Source organism: Macaca fascicularis, chromosome 14 (assembly GCF_037993035.2).
Source record: "Macaca fascicularis isolate 582-1 chromosome 14, T2T-MFA8v1.1".
Taxonomy (NCBI): Eukaryota; Metazoa; Chordata; class Mammalia; order Primates; family Cercopithecidae; genus Macaca; species Macaca fascicularis.
The window spans coordinates 58,345,191-58,363,566 of NC_088388.1; the positions used below are offsets into that span (position 1 = coordinate 58,345,191).

At 48.5% G+C, this 18,376-nt stretch overlaps 1 protein-coding gene across 21 annotated transcripts in view; it reads right to left on the minus strand.

The window, feature by feature from the left end:
• PPFIBP2 (PPFIA binding protein 2) overlaps positions 1 to 17,159 on the minus strand; it is a 144,303-nt gene extending 127,144 nt beyond the window's left edge. For all 21 annotated transcript variants that reach the window (XR_012423421.1, XR_012423420.1, XR_012423419.1 and 18 more), the window contains exon 1: positions 17,037 to 17,159. The gene's annotated coding sequence lies outside the window, so the exon portion shown is untranslated. The remainder of the gene's footprint in view (positions 1 to 17,036) is intronic.
• Positions 17,160 to 18,376: the final 1,217 nt, after the last annotated feature.

The following is an 18,376-nucleotide window of genomic DNA, read 5'->3' on the forward strand; positions in this document are numbered from 1 at the left end:
AGACTGGCCTGCTGGAGAATGACACTGCACTAGGTAGCCCCTTCCCTGCAGGCTCAATTGGTCTTGCTCCTGGAAGTTTGTTAGCTGGACTCCAGGGGAGTGGGAAGGTCTAACAATCTCCTGGGACCTCTCTCCTACCTTTCTCAGCTCTTCCTTTCCATAAAGCAGGGTCTTTATTCCCCTATAGAAGATACCAAAAGAGTTCCTCAGAATGAAAGGAAAAAGTGAAAAGCACAGAGGTCTATGTGACTCAAAAGGGCCACAGAAGGGACAGTATAGATGTCAGGTCCCCATATGGGGGGATGCTCCCCAGCCCCATGCCTTCTGAGGCTCCTTTTTTCCCAAGTGAGGAGGGGCTTCTTTCCCTGAAGAAAGAGAGGCGCAGCAGGCAGCAGAAAGAGCCCAAGCTTTGTCTTAGTCTGTCCAGGCTGCTTTAACAAAATTACCATAAATTGGGTAGGTAGCTCACAAACAATGGAAATGTATTTCTCATAGCTGTGGAGGCTGGGAAGCCCAGGAACAAGGCAGCAGCAGAGTCAGTGTCTGGAGCAGGACTGTTTCCTTGTTCACAGATGGTGCCTCCCAGCTATGTCCTCACATGGTGGAAGAAACTAGCTAGTTCTCTGGGGCCTCTTTATAAGGGAACCAATCTCAAGCATGAGGGCTCCACTCTCATGACCTAATCACTTCCCAAGGCCCCACCTCCTAATACCATCACTTTGGGGATTATAATTTCAACATATGAATTTTTAGGAGACATAAACATTCAGACCATAGCAAAGTCAGACAGACTTGGGTTTAAATCCTTGCTCCACTACTTATGAGCTGGATTCGTTTTTTACCTTAGGTAATATGGACATTAACCTTTCAAGTTACTGTGTAATGGATATAATACCTGCCTCACACAGGGTTAGTCAGAGGGTTAAGAAAGAGGACAGAATAAACTACCCACCTCAGTGCCTGGCCCAGTAAGTATGTAACAATCTGCCTCTCCTCATCAGAGAACAGGTTCCCAACTGCACTATTCCAGAAGATGGCTTTAGCCAAGACCCTTCATCGGGGCCTAAATGTTGGGATCAGGGGAAAAAAACAACCACCACGATGTTGAGTTCCTTTGAGAAGTTGCCAAATCTCTCGCAGGTAGCCCCCAAAGTGGCAGACCCTGGGGTACGGCAGCTCAAACAGCCCACATGCTCCAGGTTTTCTGTATCTCTCTAGTCGTACCTGACAAAACAGAGCAAGGCTAGGGCCACACGGCCTTCCAGAGCTGAAGGTATCCTAGGGATCACATGCCCACTCTTACGGCCCCTCGGTGCCTCCCTCAGCCATTCCACCAGGGTTACAAGGTGACCTGCTTAGGGACAGTGAACAGGCTGAGTTATGAGGCTCAGGGGCCATCCCAGGGGCAGGTACCTGACAGAGAAGACACCGCTGGGGAAATGGATTTGGGAGGCCTCAAACACATAGGCTAAAGCTGAACTGGGCTCTGTGGAGTTAGGGAGGGGAAGGGCCAAGTCTTGACCATGTTCATGGCTGGCTGCCTTCAGCCTTGGTGTAGCAGGTCCCTGGCTCCATGCACTGGCATCCAGAGAGTCCACAGTAACTCTAGAGATGGCCTTGAGAGAAGATGGCTGAGCTGTACTGGTATCCGAAAAAGGCCTTCTGGTTATTCTCAGTGGACACCACACTCTTGGGGGACACCTATAGCCAGATAGGCAATCACCCCAGGAGTTACTAAGGGAAGGTTTCCATATACGATGTGTAACAGTGATGTAATGAGATGCATTTTTCATGCAACTGATAAGATCTGTCTCATTAACTCCATTTCCCATTCAGCTGTCACTTGGCTTATTTAAAATTCTCTTTTAAATATAAATCATAACAAATTTGTGACCCTGGAACAGCCTTTAACGGGTTCTCAAAGTGCTCCTTATTAAGTGGTAGGACAAGGAGGTAGAGCTTCCTCCCACATCAAGTCTCCTGTTAACTTGAGATCCTGAGTCACTGCAGCCCAGATGCTCCCCCAACTTCTTCCTCTGAATATTTCCTCTGTCTTCTCAGTGGTTACTACTGCCCCCTAGGTGGTCTCAACTTTTCTCTCCAGGCTGATGAAAAGCCTCCCATTAGGAAGTCTGAAGGACCCTGGGTCCACCCTGAGGACAGAAGCAAGGTGTGGCCACCAGGGCTAGATCTGATTTCTGAGCTCCAGGAGGAAGGTCAAACTGGATGGAGAATTGGGCCCTGGGCAGATCTGCTCACCAATAAAGACTGGCTGACTCTACTAGATATACACATCAGAATGAACCCCAACTTGAGCAGGCAGTCCCCACCAACACCCACCTGCTCAGAGCTTGAACATGCTATCTGTGAAAACAATGCTGTCCTTTCATGCAGGTATCCCAGCACCCACTCCACAACCCTGCGTGGGCAGGCTCTCAGCAAACGCTTACTGAATTGTATCAGTCCCTCCTCTCAACCCCTACAGCCCCACCTGGGTTACTGCCCATGTTTCTCTGACTCTTACCCTCATCCCACCCTTCCAACCCACTTGGAGTACCACTCTTGCTAAATATCTCTTAGGGCTGACACCTTGGTATCCTAAACAGGTAAGGTTGGTTGTAGGTAACTTGTTACTAATGATAGAAGCTTTTTGTATAAATTGGAGAAGATTCAGGCTTATCTTGCCCCATTCTAATATACTTTATTGATGGGATGAGAAAATATTGGAATTTAGCCAGCAATTCAGAAATTGCCTGTAGCAGTCTGGGAGTAACAGTTTCTATTATAATGTGAAAACTGCATTTAGGAAGTTAGAGATTAACTTCCTAAATATACATGTGTATGTATACACATATATGTATTGGAACTGAGATATGCTTTGTGACAATCTGGCCATGTCCACCAAGTACCCTCTCAAAGGTTACTGTGGTTTGCCATGTGCCATCTGACCATCTTCCTGCCTCAGTACGGTAAGAACAGGCCTTCACTGTAAATTTAAGACTGGATAATCTGGACTCTAAACATAGTGGCAAGATTAAGTGGAAAGAACAGAATTTGGGGTCAGGCAGCCTGGACATCAATCTTATTTTGGCCACTCACCAGCCAGGGAACCTTGAGATGATCAGATATCTTCTTGGAGCCCATTTCCTCCTCAGTTAAAGCCCTGAAAGGCTGCTTTGAAATTTAAGTGAGCACAGACTCTGTGCTCAATGGCTGATGCATGATGGGTACTTTATAGATGGTAATTTCCAATTCCTGATGCCCTATTTAACCTCATTTACTCCTCAGTTCCAGCCAAATCATGCCTCCAGCTGTTTTCCACAGGTGCCCCTTAATTGGTGTTACTCATGCCTTCCTTTGTGCACTGCTGTTCCCTCTGCCAGCAATCCCTTCAGCCCCATAGAAAAGCGTGTCTCCAGTCCCTGTCTTTCCTTCAGGACACACCTCAAATGCCACCTCCTCAGCAAGCCAGGTCTCCCAACATCTTTCTCTGAATATTAACTGTATCTTCTCAGCAGTTACTACTATCTGTTTGAGTAAGGGGGTACATTTCTTAAGTTCCATTCAGTCAGGTCAGGGGACATGTCTGTTCATCTTGTGGTCCCATCATCACCATTCTCAGCATAGAGGACAGTTCAAAAATTATTTAGAGACTGAAATAATAAATACTGTCATAAGCCTACTGATTCCACAGTACTTGAGAAGTATGCTCTACCTCTGCTGCTAAAAGGTAGGTTTCCCCAGATCCAATGGGCCAGTTCTGACCTTGGGGTTCCATGGCCACTCTTCCTACCATTCTGGCCAGACTCCCTCCTTGCCACCCAGACCAAGACATGCCGCTCAGGCATCCATGTTGCCTAACCACAGCAACTCTCTCCTCCCATACACCACACCCCACCCAAAACCTCAGCCTACTTGAATGAGGTACCCACATCCTTTCCTTGCCTCCCCTCCCAGGGATGGAACCTTGCTCACTCTATGGCCGGAGCTGCAGTCAGTCAGATTTCCCAGGGTAAGGTAGGTATAGAAGGGAGTGATTCAGGAGGACATTCTTGTGACCAGTGTCCTCCTGAATCACTCCTTTCTATACCTGCTATGCCCTCTAGGATGCTGTGAACCCAGCTGTTTCACACCACATGCCCTGGTTCTCCAGGTCTCAGGATCGTGTGTTCTCAAAATCTTCAAGGGATGGCAAGTGAGTCTACAACAGCTCTCAGGCCACAGTCAGGTGGCTGGGCCAAGGTAGGCATCAGCAAAGAATATACACAGTCCAGTCACTTCTTGGGATCATAGTCTCATTTTCAGCCCACAAAGACATTTGCTCAGAGCCTTTCCCTTCTCCCAGCCCTTGTTACTAAGTGGGATGTTCAGCCTGTGACTTGGGATAGAGAAGCTTCTGCACAGCTTTAAGGCTGCTCTTTCCCCAGCCTCCCACCCTCACTCCAGCCTACATCTGCTGCAAGTCATTTCTCTCAGAAGCCACCAATTATTCCCCACTGCTGACAGGGTAAAGTCCAACTTCCTAGTTTGGTATTTAAGTTCCTTTTCCCTTAGAGTCCCAACTTCTTTCTTTGACTTTTAACAATGGGAAGAAGCTGGTTTCCTTATGATTTCTTGATCCCACTTCACTCACTTGCACTTCTATGCCTTTTACTTACTTGACTGACCAGGGATCCCCAGAGAACCTTTTCTTCCCAGCTTCCCAGGATCCCACCCCAGTTGGTTGATCTACAAAGCCTTCCTTTTGCCAAAATCTTACAGTACTTTAATTAGAGCCATAACCTTTCAGTACACCCTCCTCCCTGTTATTTCATAAACTCCTCTCTAGTCAATACTGCTTGAACAATACCCTTTGCAGGTAGACTCCAATATCTGCTCTAAAACAGCTGTTTGGCCATAGAGACAAGCTTGAGTTCTTTAAAATTTCTTACATTATGTCAAAGTAGAATCTGCCCTGTCTTTAGTTTTCTTTGCCATCACTACCATAGGCCTTCGTCTCTGCCCTCTGAGCAACACAGAACACACTGCCCCTCTTGCCCACCTGAAAATAGCAGTCATTCTGCTATATCTTCCTGACTGTCCTTGGGCCCCTCCAAAGCTTATAAGACAGGGATACTAGCTTTGCACACTCCAGGTGTGGCCAGTCTCAGCCAATGCAGGGAAAAGATACTCTACCAAGGTCTAAACCCAGGACTTCAATTAATGTAGCCAGGCTAAGCCAACATATTGGGCTTTTCTATATAGATGAATAGGACACTCACAGAATTAATTTTCAGGGCCTAAGGGCAGGACTTTGCACTTAACCCTGCCACGTCTCATCCAGCTGGTTTGGGCTCTGCGCTGTTTGCTTCTTTTGTCCTGTACGTGGGTGACCAGGCACCTGAATCCAGGCTGTTTTCTACCTTATCATATACTTCTGCCTCCTGGACTTTCTGCTCACCACCACCATGGCTGCCCTTTCTGTGTCATGCCTGGAAGCCCAGAGCGTGCAACTTCCCACCTGAAATTTCAGGATAAGTCCTCTGGATGATCGAAATACCTCTTGACAAACGATTTCTCTCAGGCTTCCTGAGAAGGGAATAATAGCATTTACTGACTACCTATGATGTGCCAAGCACTGGAGTCAACATTTCATCTCATCTAATTTTCTTTTTCTTTTTCTTTTTTTTTTTTTGAGACGGAGTCTCGCTCTGTCGCCCAGGCTGGAGTGCAGTGGCCGGATCTCAGCTCACTGCAAGCTCCACCTCCCGGGTTTACGCCATTCATCTAATTTTCACAACCACCAAATGAATTGGCCTATTATTGTTCCCATTAAACAGATGAGGAATGTAAACCTCAAAGAGGTAAGAAGACTTGCTCAAAGGAGCAACAGCAAATTTGTGTAGAGCTGAGATTTTAATGGAGGACTGTAACCCTCCACTCTAGAGCTACCAGGGTCCTCAGGAGTTAGGGAGGCCAAGCCCTTATGCTGGAGAAAACCTGTTGCCTGCCATGATAGAATGAGGGGGCGGGGCAGGCAAGAGGAGTCAGTTTCCTCATCTCCAGAAGCAGGACAATAATCCCTGCCAGGGGCATTGTGCCGCACCAGTGAGCAGGCACAGTGAAAACCCAGACAGACACACAAGGCTGTTGTTGTTACCAGGTGAGCACATGCATCCAAGAACCAGATGTCTTGGCTGGTTGGTCACAGGAAAAGCTTATGTAATAAAACTTTTTCATGACATCCAGTCAAGGTCAGATGTCAGAGTCAAGAACTATTCCTCTGCCTTGGTGAAATGTTGAATTAGAAGAATCTGCTATTCCTATCCCAAATCAATTTCCACCCCCTCAGGCCAATCCACTCTCCCACCCCACCCCTTCCCTTTTCTGCCCCCATTGCTCATAGAATTCAGAGTTTTGAACACTGAATTTGAAACCACACATCCCAATGTGCCTGATCCTGATCTTCCCCAGGCCCCATCCAGTTTAGCATTTATGTGCCTCCTTTCACTTTCAAAAGTGTTCAGTTTGGACAATAAATTACATTAAATCTAATACTCTGGAACCTTCAAAAGTGTCTACTTCTCTGGCACCTGTTTCCCATAAAATGGGAATAACACTACCCTCACCTCAGGAAACAAGCCATTTGTCAAACCCATCAAAGTTGCAAGTTCTGCTCTATCCTTTCCTGTGGAAGAAACCTTCTGTGGGGCCAGTCTACACCTCCACTGCCTCCATGAAGCAGTCCAACATTGAACTAGTTATTCATGCAAAAATGTCTTTGATTTGGAGGGAACATGGACTTGCGTGTTGGGAGAAGGAAACTGTTGACCCTGAAGATAGAGGCTTTCTTGCCTAAGCAAGCAAGAAAGAGGTAACCCAGTTTTGGTCTTCCTAAGCTTAAGCATCTGTGGCTCTACCCACTGTCTGTTCCCCTTGTCCCTATAACAAACCTCTTGATTCCTACACAACTCACACACACACACACACACACACACGTGCACGCACACACACACACACAATTGTCAACCAAGTAGTTCCTTTTGGCAGAGTTCTCTGAACCTTTCACCAGAAGCAACTTGGAGAAGTTTGCTAAGAAGGCCTCTTGGGATAACCAGTGCAGTCACAGGAGTGGCCCTCCAGGTCAGAGTGAGAGGCCCAGTTGCATGTGATGGCTGCATTTCAACCATGCACACAAGTCACTGTGGAAGTGTAACTTTACCCTGGAGAGCAGGGGCAAGAGTATCCCCACTAAACACGCCTCGTTGGCATCCCTAAGCAGGCAGAGAAATCCTGAGATCTGGATCATCTCCTTCCCTATTCCCAGGAGGAAAGAGACATACCTGAAGCAGAGCCACCTAGGAACACCACAGTGGCCATAGGCCAGGGAAGAGGCAATGTAGGATCTAGTCCCCATAGCCTCCCTTGGGCTAACAAATCCCTTCCTGGAGATGCATTAGTGGTTCCTCCAACCACCTACTTCCTAAGAAATGGGAAGCACAAATCTAAGTCTGTAATCTGTGCAATTTGTGGAGTCCCTGACACTTTACTATGGGTGAGCAGGCTCATGCACATATTTTGGCCTTAATATGAAAAACAGAAACAAAAAACCTTCAGAACAAGATGAGGTATAAACTGGCAAGACCCCACTACAAAGCTCAAAAGAGAAGGGGAGGCTTGACAAGTTTTCCTTCAACATTGGCTCCCAGTATTCTTTGTGCATACGTTTTTATTTGGCAACTAACACATCTCAGACAATAATCCAAATGTTTCACATTCATTAACCCAGCTCTTCCTCAAGAAATAGAAGTGACCACTGTGTCAGCATCCACGGCAAAGACAAGACTCCATCCTGGGAGGCTGGAGGCTGAGGAGCCTGGCTGGGCAGAGAGCTGTGGAAGGGAGGGATAAGGAGGATTGAGGAACTCCAGCCTCAGGGCCACTGAGTCTCCCTACAGCAGTACAGATTCTAGATAAGATCCTCACTCCTCATCCGACAGCTGTAGCCCTCATCCAGCCATCTGAGTCCCTCATCCTGACTCTACGCTGGCCCCTGCTTGGATGAGGTCCTCATGGCTGGCTGCCTTCCCTAGCTAGCTGTTCCCTGCACCCAATCCCCACTCCAACACTATAAGAGGCAACTTTTCATGAATTGGCTGGATGTGTCCCTGAAGTTTGGGTAAAGGAGGTGTTTGGGCCTTGGAATACAACTTTCCATGGAATTGATAAATTGACTGGTGGTTACATTCCCAGAAGAAAATTAATACACATGTGCCTACATTGAGCATAATAAGTATAAGAGCACTGATACCCTAAAAGTACTTCCTACCTCCAATCAGTCCCACATACAGCTAGGTCACAGGGCAAAAAGGAGGCCTCATGAGCCTTCAGGCCCCCATGGCATTGGCAACCAGCAGACATTTCCCATCTGGGTGCTTGACCTGTAAGACTCCAGCCTTAGCTGTTCTGCAGGCTGAATTCACCCCAAACCTGGTCTCGTTCCCATTTTTCATTGCCTAATGGAATCTCCATCTCGACCTTCTGGCAGCTCTCCTCTGTCTATACTCATGCGCTACAGAAAATAGAAGCCCAGGCCATAACGTCAGGAGGCCTGAGTTCTACCACCAATAGCTAAGTGATCTTGGGTAGGTTTCTTTGGGCTTCACCATTCTTTCACGGGTAAACATATAAAGGGCAAGCAAGAAACTACCCGAGACTCCCTTCTGATTCCAAAAGAATCAACCACTTTCATTTCCCTTCCCCCTTCCATGAAGTGCCTCCATGCTTTCATTAACATGCTATTGACAGTTGCCTCATTCTTCTCCCAGCAAACTAACACACAATGTCAGTATCCAGTTTGACTCTTTTCTCTCTCCCTCAAACACAATCAGTCACCAAATCCTCCCAGATTTCTTGGCATGCTCACTCGCCTCTGCTCCCTTCTCTCTATTCCTACTGCCATTGCTTTGATTTAGGTCCTGAGCTACCTCAATGGGTTATTCTAACAGCCTGTGCTCATAAGAAGTTCCTCCCTGTCCCTCCAACCTGCCCTTCCCAGCCAGAATCATTCTGAACAAACAGTTTTACCATGTCTTTTCCATACTTGAGTATGGAACCTTCAATGTCATCAAAATAAAATTTAAATTATATAGCTCCAACTTTCAGGGCCTTCCATGATCTCTTCCCAGCCTGAGATTCTATCCTCACCTCTCCCAGTGTCCACCCAACCCCCTGACTCTAGCCATGTGGGCTCACTCTTCATTGGGCCTGTCCTTCCTCCCAGTCTCTCAGTTTCTGCTCCTGTTCCTTCTCTCATCTACCACACGAAATAACCAGCCCCTTTCCCTCTTTACTGAGGTAAACATTGCAAAGCCAGCCAGCTTAAGGCCCATATCTACCACAGACTCTTCCTGAACATCTGCTAACTGTGGGGCCACACACAACTGCTGATAGAGCCCTAAAGCAGCTCAGAGTTTAGAGGGGTATGGACAGAGACATACACATAAAGTGATGAAACAGCATCGCAGACCTTTATTTGATGTGATATGTATGTAACAGAAGAGTAAAAACGACTTAGGGGCAAGGGGGTTTCAAGAATTTGATCTATATCCTGAAGGATTAATAATCTTGTAGAACAGAGACAAAAGGGCTTTCTGGGAAGATAAAAATAGTGTATGCAAAGGCAGATAGGCACAAACAAATAGAAATTATTCAGCTTCTCAGTTTGGGGAACAGTAGAGATGCAGCTGGAGAGCTAAAGTAGGGCCCACCACTGCAGAGACTTGAATGCCATACAAGGATGGTATATTTTATCCTATCAGAGAGACAGTCCTATACACTTCTGTGTCTAGGCCTCCCATCTACAGGTATGTTAGGGGTCATGATTACTATGCAACATAGAATAGGGTGATTAAAAGCATCATGCACAATGAATGCTCAGCTTTCAGTGTGCATGAATGTGTACATATGAACAGGACAGAGAGAGGAAATGAAAGTAAGAATTACAAGGGAGAACCAAGCCAAGGACCGTAAAGCAAACAGAAATCATACATTTGCTGAAGACAAAGCTCAGAGTCAGCAGTCCCCTGGAACTTGAGGCGCTAAGGAGATCTGGACCTAAAGTTAAACAGATTGTTCTAGGACAGCCTCTTTTAGAGGATTATTTACCAGATGAGTGAGAGATAAGAATGAAGCTTGTGAAGATCCACAAAGTCAAACAAGACTTGACTTTAAGGGTATATAAAGGATAAAGCCCACCTTCCCCAGACTACACATAGATTCCATGAAGACAGAGACACATAGGTGCCATCAAGCATTGGAACCAAAGAATGATACTAAGAAACATAAAGTTCAAGAGAAGTGGAGCTCCTCTGAAGAAGAAGGAAGCAGGAAAAATAGTGACTCAGGAATAAACAAAGCTGCCAAAAGTTTCAGCCTAGTTGTGCCCACACCAAATGGGGACTGAATGCCACATCTTGAATGGGGATGAACAGGCTGTAGAATGGAATAAATGTTTAAATACCTTATCAGTTGTGTTTATATTAGTACTTCCTTCTTATATTTTGCATTAGGATATCCACTAGAGGATTTCAAACAGGACAGCATCATGAACAGATTTGGATTTCAGGGAAAAAAAAAAAAGATCTTAGGGCCAAGTAAAAAACCACTTCTAAACTGAAAGATTCTCCCTGGGATCTGAAAGCTTGAAGAGATAAGTAACTCCTCCCTTCTCAGGCCCAGTCCCAAGGCACAAGGCCTACTTGTGCTAGCAGCCTGTGTCAGCAAGACAGCAGAAGCAGGAAGAGAGCCAGCCGGAAGACATCTACCCTGCCCGGAAGACACGTACCCCCTGAAGATTGAGAGGTGGGCCATCTGGGTACCGCCTAGCAGCTACCGCAGACTGAGACACTTCTTGTTTATAGGAGACTATAAAACCCCTACCCCATCCTCATTTGGTGCTGATGCTATTTTAGGCCTCAGCCTGCCTGCACCCAGGCGCTCATTAAAACAGCATGTTGCTCCAACCGCCTGGTGTTATGTGTTGGTGCGCTCTCGGGGTTTGAACCAATACAAGAACCTTTCATCTGGTGCTGAAACCCGGGAAGGGCTCGGGTCTGTGTCCCCCGTGGACCTACCACTCCACGCTGGAAAGCAGGCCACAGCAGCTGGACAAAGGAAGCTCCCCAGCCCCTCTGTGCATGCACGTCGGTCACTGATCTCACTTACTGGTAAGTTTCGCCGGGAACCCAGTTAACAGGGAAAAATCCGCTCGGTCTTTCTTGGTTTCTCCAGTCCGAAAATTCAACGTTGGTCCAAAAAGGCTCCAAAGTGTGCCAGGCACTCGCTGATCATCTGGTCTTAGGGGGACACCTCTAAACCATTTGACCCCGTTCCAGGAACGAAAAAGACGGTGGTGACGATTGCTCCTTTTATTGTCTCCATCCCGCCATCCAAGACCGTCTCCTTTTTCCTTGTTCTCCTATGCCTACCCTCCGTTATGGGAAACTCCTGGTTCTCCATTCCAAAAAACAGCCCTCTAGGCTGCCTCATAAAAAACCTGCAAACCTTAGGCCTCAGGCAAGATATCCGCCCTAAGCGCCTTGTCTTTTTTTGCAATTCAGTCTGGCCACAGTACAAATTAGGTAACGGTCCAAATGGCAGGCAAATGAAACATTCGACTTTACAGTTTTAACTGATTTAAGCAATTATTGCCAACGACCAGAGAAATAGGGAGAAATTCCTAATGTCCAGACCTTTTTGCACTCAGATCACAACCTGACCTCTGCAATTCTTGCTCACCTGTTCAAATCCTTCTCCTCTATTCTCGCCACCCTAATCGCCTTTCTCCTCCCAACCCTACCTCTTTTTCCCCATTAGATCCAGAAGACTGCTATCCATCCCTCCCAGACTCTACCTCTCCTCTCAACCATCTTCTTTAACCCCGCAAGCCCTTCTCTTTATCTTCTCAGCTGCACTCTTCTCAGCCGCCATCTTTCCAGTCACCATCTTCTCAGCTGCCATCTTCCCAGCTACCATCTTCCCAGTCAGCAGTACCCACTTCTTTTCCTACACCGTCCTCTCCTGAGGACAACTCTAGCATTATTTGTACTCATTCTCCTTCCTCACTGCCCTCTCCTGAAGCCTGTAAACCCATCCCGCCACCTTATGCCCCTATCTATCCTCCACTGCCTATCAAATCAAATCCCCTTCCCCCTTCAAACCCTCAGCAGGAACCACTTCCGGCTTCTTCCTTCTCTCCTGCCCATACTTGCTTGAGCGCCATCTTTGGCCCATGCCCCACCCTCACTTCAGCACCAGTGCTAGAGTGCCTCCTTTGGGAAGTAGCAGGAGCTGAAGGTATTGTTAGAGTTCATTTTCCCTTTTCCCTCACTGATCTCTCTCAAATTAACAAAAGACTTGGTTCATTTCCAGAAGACCCTACCTCTTATATTAGGGAGTTTCAGTATCTTACCCAGTCTTATGAACTAACTTGGCATGACCTCTACGTTATCTTCTCTTCTACCCTCACCTCAGAAGACCAGGACCGTATCTGGACCCCAGCTTAGGTGTATGCTGATACAGTTCATCACCAAGCTCCTGCCGAGCCTACTGGTGCAGAGGCAGTCCCCAACCAGGCCTCCCACTGGGATTATCAAGACAGGGCCTCTAGATGCTGCCATCGAGACCACATGATTGTGTGTCTCCTTGCAGAACTCAAAAAGGGTACCCATAAAGTGGTAAACTATGAAAAACTTCCAGAAATTACCCAAGGTCCTGACAAAAACCTAGCCCTTTTTCTCTCTCATGTAACTGAAGCCATGAGAAAATATACCAACCTAGACCCAGCAGCCCAGAAGGAACCACTATCTTAAACCTTCGGTTCATCTCCCAATCCATTCCCGATATGGCTCAAGCTTCAGAAGCTTGACGACAATGAGACGACAAGCCCTCAAACCCCCACAACGAGACCTTCTTAATTTAGCCTTCAAAGTCTTTAACAATCATGATGAGGAAAGTAAAAGGCAAAAACAGGCAGAGTTTCAAATGCCTGCCTCCACCATCAGGGGCCCTGCAGGCCCACGGGGCCACAGCTCCACACAGAAGCCTCCTAGCAATCCACCTCCACCTGGCGCCTGTTTCAAATGCGGCAATGAAGGCCACTGGTCCAGACAATGCCCAAACCCAGGTAAGCCCACTAGGCTGTGTCCCCTCTGCAGAGGACCCCACTGGAAGTCGGACCATGAGCAGCCCCTGCAAGGACCACCCCCATCCCTTCCCGAGCAGGCCAAAACCGCCTACTCGGATCTCGTCCGCCTTGCCAGTGAAGACTGACGGTGCCCTGGAACGGACGCCCCGGCAACTACCATTGCTTCATCTGAGCCAAGGGTAACCCTGATGGTGGCAGGTAGGCCACTATGTTTTTAAATTGATACCTGGGCGACCTACTCTGCTTTACCTAATTTTTCAGGACCCACCCAGTCCTCTCACGTCTCTGTTGTGGGAATTGATGGACAAGTCTCCAAACCCCGAGCCACCCCTCCACTTTTCTGCTCCCTGCACACCCTTTCCTTCACTCACTCTTTCTTAGTCCTGCCCTCATGCCCAACTCTGCTCATAGGCAGAAACATCCTTTCAAAACTCCACACTACTCTCCACTTCCACGTTCCCCATAGTACCCAACACATCAACCCAGACCCATCTGAGGCTTCTAATTTTCTTCTACTCCTGCAACCTCCCACTCTAAAACCTGCAACCTTTCCTTATCCCCCATCTGTAGTTAACCCCACTGTTAGGGATACTTCCACACCCTCAGTCGCAAAACACCACACCCCACACTATTGAAGTCAATCCGCGCCTCCTAGGCACCACTTCCCAAAAAGCTGAACTCATCACCCTCACTCGAGCTCTCACTCTAGCAGCCGGACAACAGTTCTCTAACTTTGGAGGATTTAAAACCCTGGTAGGGACAGTAATCGTCATCACTGGGTTCCTCCTTTTCCTCCCCTGTGTTATCTCACTAATAATAAAAGCCACTAAAACTCTTGTTGAAACTACAGTTAGCCACCGGACAATTCAGATTATGCTCCTGCTACAGTGACACGATGGATACCAACCTGTCTCTCAAGAATACCCTAAAAATTAAGTTTTTCTTTTTCCAAGGAGCCCATGCCACCCCTATGTCACACCTGAAGTAGTTATTGAGAAGGTCACTCCTTATCCCTTTTTACTATAACCAAATAGACAGGAATGAAAGATTCTCCCCGGGGTTTGAAAGCTTGAAGAGATGAGTAACTCCTTCCTTCTCAGGCCCAGTCCCAAGGCGCAAGGCCACTTGCGCCAGCAGCGTGCGTCAGCAACATGGCAGAGGTAGGAAGAGAGCCAGCCAGAAGACACCTACCCTGGCCAGAAGACATGTACCCCATGAAGATTGAGAGGGAGGCCGTCTGGGTACCACGTAGCAGTTACATCAGACTGAGACACTTCTTGTTTACAGGAGACTATAAAACCCCTGCTCCGTCCTCATTTGGTGCTGATGCCATTTTAGGCCTCAGCTCACCTGCACCCAGGCGCTCATTAAAACAGCATGTTGCTCCATACTGCCTCGTGTTGTCTGTTGGCGTGCTCTCTGGGTTTGAACTGATACAAGAACCTTTCATAAACTTTACCTTAAGTATTACAGTCTAAAAGCCATACCATTCCTCAGGCCCAAAGCTGAATCTTCCCAGCATTGTTTCTCCCTCCTCACTTGTCATTCCATCTAATCAGTCTAGAGACTGTCCCATTCCCTAGTCCTCCGTCCTACAGATTCTATCTCTCCAAAGTCTCCCTACCTGTCCCCTCCTCACCACTCTCTCAGGCCCAAAATAAGGCCTCATCCCTTCCACCCTGAATCAGCCTCCCAGTTTCCTATCCAGCCTCACCGCCCCCACTGTCTTTTTCCCTTGGACTTTGCTTCCCACCACACTGCCAGAACTTTGCCATTGCAGCAGTGGCCTTCGGATTTGTCAACAGAATCACCTGGGGGAACTTGGTAAAAACATCCCAGAGTACTTAATCTGGACATTTTACAAAACTCCCCAGATTATGAGGCAGTTTGCAAACTGCTATTCTAAATTCTTGCTATACATAGGGAAATGATCAGCAAGCTCCTGGGAATCTGTTAGAAACGCAGAATGTCAGGTCCCACCCATGACCTATGGAATTGTAATTTGCATTTGAACAAGATGCCTGCATGATTCTCAAACTTGTTAAAGTTTGAGAAGCTCTGCTCTACAGTGTTGTCACATCATGCACTCCACAAATATTTACTGGATTTTCTCTGTATCAGGCTAGGAATTGGGAGGGTTAAGGACCAAGGTCTTTGACTTTGAGAAGTTCACAGAACCATCAGTCAGTCCCCTGCTGTGCCTTCAGACCAAGTCCAGACTTCTGCACTGGACAGCTGGCGCCATTTTCCAGCCTTATCACCAGTCTTACTGTCTAGCACTCAACATAAGAGCCAAGCTGGACCACTGACCACTTCTCATGGTGAGTCCATGCCTGCCTGCCCACACAGTTGTCACAGCCCAGGCCACACTCTACCCTTTTCTGCCTTGAAAAACCCAGGAGGGATCCTTTGAGGTCCATCACATCACCCTTTCTTAAAATTATCCCAGATTTCCCACTCAGATGAAAGACAGGAATTCCCATAACTTTGTTCCTACCGTCTTCATGTCATTGATCTCATTCCACTTAATCTTAAAGTCAAAGCGCATCTCCTTTAGCTACCCAGTAAAGAAGGCATCATGATGGTAAGCAGCTTGTCTCTCCAGTAGCAATAAGCTAACAACTGTCACATCACCAAATCTTAAAATAGTATTACTAATAATTGAAATATGTTAAATAAAACATGGATATATGCAATCAGTGAAAACCTCATCAATCATCCCCATCTCCCACTTCAATGTTATTTAGATATTAATTTAAGCAAAGTGCAAATGGGTTGCCTCTTTTAAGCCAAAGAGAGAAATAATTTCTAAATTAGATAACACTTAGAGTTTTCCATACACCTATAATAATGAAAGACTGAATATGCTGAAGATGAATTATATCTAAAGCCCACTACTTTTCTGTAGTTGACCATTTAACTTCACATAATACACTATAAAATTTGAAAAAAACTTCAGATTTGTATTATAATCAATTAAGGAGGGGTTGAGAAAAGAGAGAGATGAAGAGAAAGACAGAAGAGAGATGAAGAGAAAGACAGGAAATAGACCAAAATATAGAAAAAGGAGACGGATCTATACCAATTATCCGGTTGCTCTAAAAGTAAAAATATAATTAGATTCGTTTTTTAAGAAGATTAAACACTGGCAAAAATGCCTGTCTTAATCCTACCCAAATGCTGGAAGTTCTGTTCTCTAGTTACATAATCTTATTTTCATCCGAGGAAAATCTGCGGGTCTTAAGTCTGATGTGATGAGGTGAAGAGCCCACTTTTAAATAGGACCGTCCCCATCCTGCAATCTACGGGGAGGCAGTGGTTTTAGATTTTGAAAAGCGTGCTGTATTTTTGCACTTACACTACAGAACTGGCTTTAGCCGAGGCGTTGCATCTAGACACACGCTGTGTCCAACAGAGAATTGCCTGGGCTGGACAGACCTAAAGCTTCCGCAACCTCCTTAGGCTCCCTAGTCCACGCAGCTGCTCCCCGGGCTGAGCAGGGCTGAGACGCGCCGCACAGAACTCAGGGACCCCACCTCCCTGCGCATCTCCAGGGCCACGCTGGCACCTGCAGGAGTGCGGACTGTCCGCTGATCCCAGGCAGGGTGGGGTGGAGATTCGCAGCCAACCCACAGGAGTTCTGCCCTCCTCCCAGGCTTCTGGCCAGTGGGGTTGCAGAAGGGTCCCCGTCCTCGAGCCTGGGACACGCTCCGGGGCTCACGGAGACACTGACCCACACGCCCCCGTGGTTCGTAGCTCTGGGGGCGCTCCACTCCCCAGGCAATGCTCCCGACGGGGATCCCAACCCCGACCGCGCGGCGAGCCCGGGGTGTTGGGAAAGCCCACTGACCTGGGTGCGGGGCCGCGGCTCCTCTCCGGGCGACTCAGGTGTGCGGGCCGCTCCCGTGTCCCTCCCACCTTCAAACATGAGAGCCCAGAAGCGAGCGACAAGCCACTGGCCCACCGACCAACTGCCGGACCAAGCGCCCGACCAACCAGCAGACCGACCGCAGCGGCCGGGGCCGGCGCCCACGTGACGGGGCGGGGACCTGAGGGAGGCTCTTCCCGGAGCGCCGCGCCCCCACCCCGGGACCTGCCACGGGGACCACCCTCTCGGGAACCCGCTCCCTCTCGGGCACCGAGGAAGCCTGCTGGGACCCGTCCGCCAGAGTTCCTGTTCCCCGGGGACCGGCCTGGTCAGCCCCGCCCCTTCGAACCTGCCTAGTCCCCACCCTCTGGGCCGCGAGTCCCGGCACCAGCCCGGAGTCTCTCGGCGGACCGCGCCCCCTCCCGGGAGCCCCGCCCCGCCCCGCCCCGCCCCGCCCCGCCCCGCCAGCCGCACCTCCTCCTCCGCACAGCTCCGGTTGCTGGGAGGCCCGGGGGGGTCCCCAGCGCTCTGGCTGCTAGTATCCTGGGCTTCTCCAGCCCTTCAGCGCCGTTCTCCGGTCACAGGGAATGAAAGCGAGGAAGAAGGAAACTGTGTCGAGAATTGCAAAGGGAGAAAGCATAGAAAACCCACATTAGAGGCACACCCAGAGCAGCAACCCTTCGAAGCATCCCGACTTCCTCAGGCCGCATGGGATCCCAGCAAAACTGAGGTGGTCTCTGAGCCGTCCTCCCTAAGCAGGTCGGAAAGCCCCGAATCACCCCAGGTCCCGCCGCGCTCCACTCGCGACCTGGGGTGGTGGAGGTCCCTCTAGTGGTTGGCACCAAACAAAAGTTCTGTCTTGCGAAGAGCCGAGGTCAGGAAGCATTTCCCTGTGCCCAGCACCAAGGATCTGGGACCTTAGGTCCAAGAAAAGCGTTGGCAATGTCTGACCACAGGAATGGGTTCTCGAACTGGGGAGGACTGAACCCTGGAGACCTGGTCCAACCCCTACCTCCAGTGTGTGGCCTGAACCCGTTTTGGTTGTACTGCTAGGCTGTGGCCCTGCCCAGGCCTCCAAGGACTGGCTGCTGTTAAGCTGTTTAAAATCCCTGTAGGCCTCAGATGGCAGCGACACCAGGGACTCTGGCATAGTCCCCAGCTCTGGCAGGAGTCACCACAGCTCTGGCCTTTAGTTCTCTACAGGCTGGAGTGTCAACAAACTCCACAGGATACAACTTTTTCGAACCAAATTTACCCTCGCGGTCTGAAGTGACCAGTGGGCCCAGGAGACTTTTACATGTGAACAGAACCTAAGCCACCCT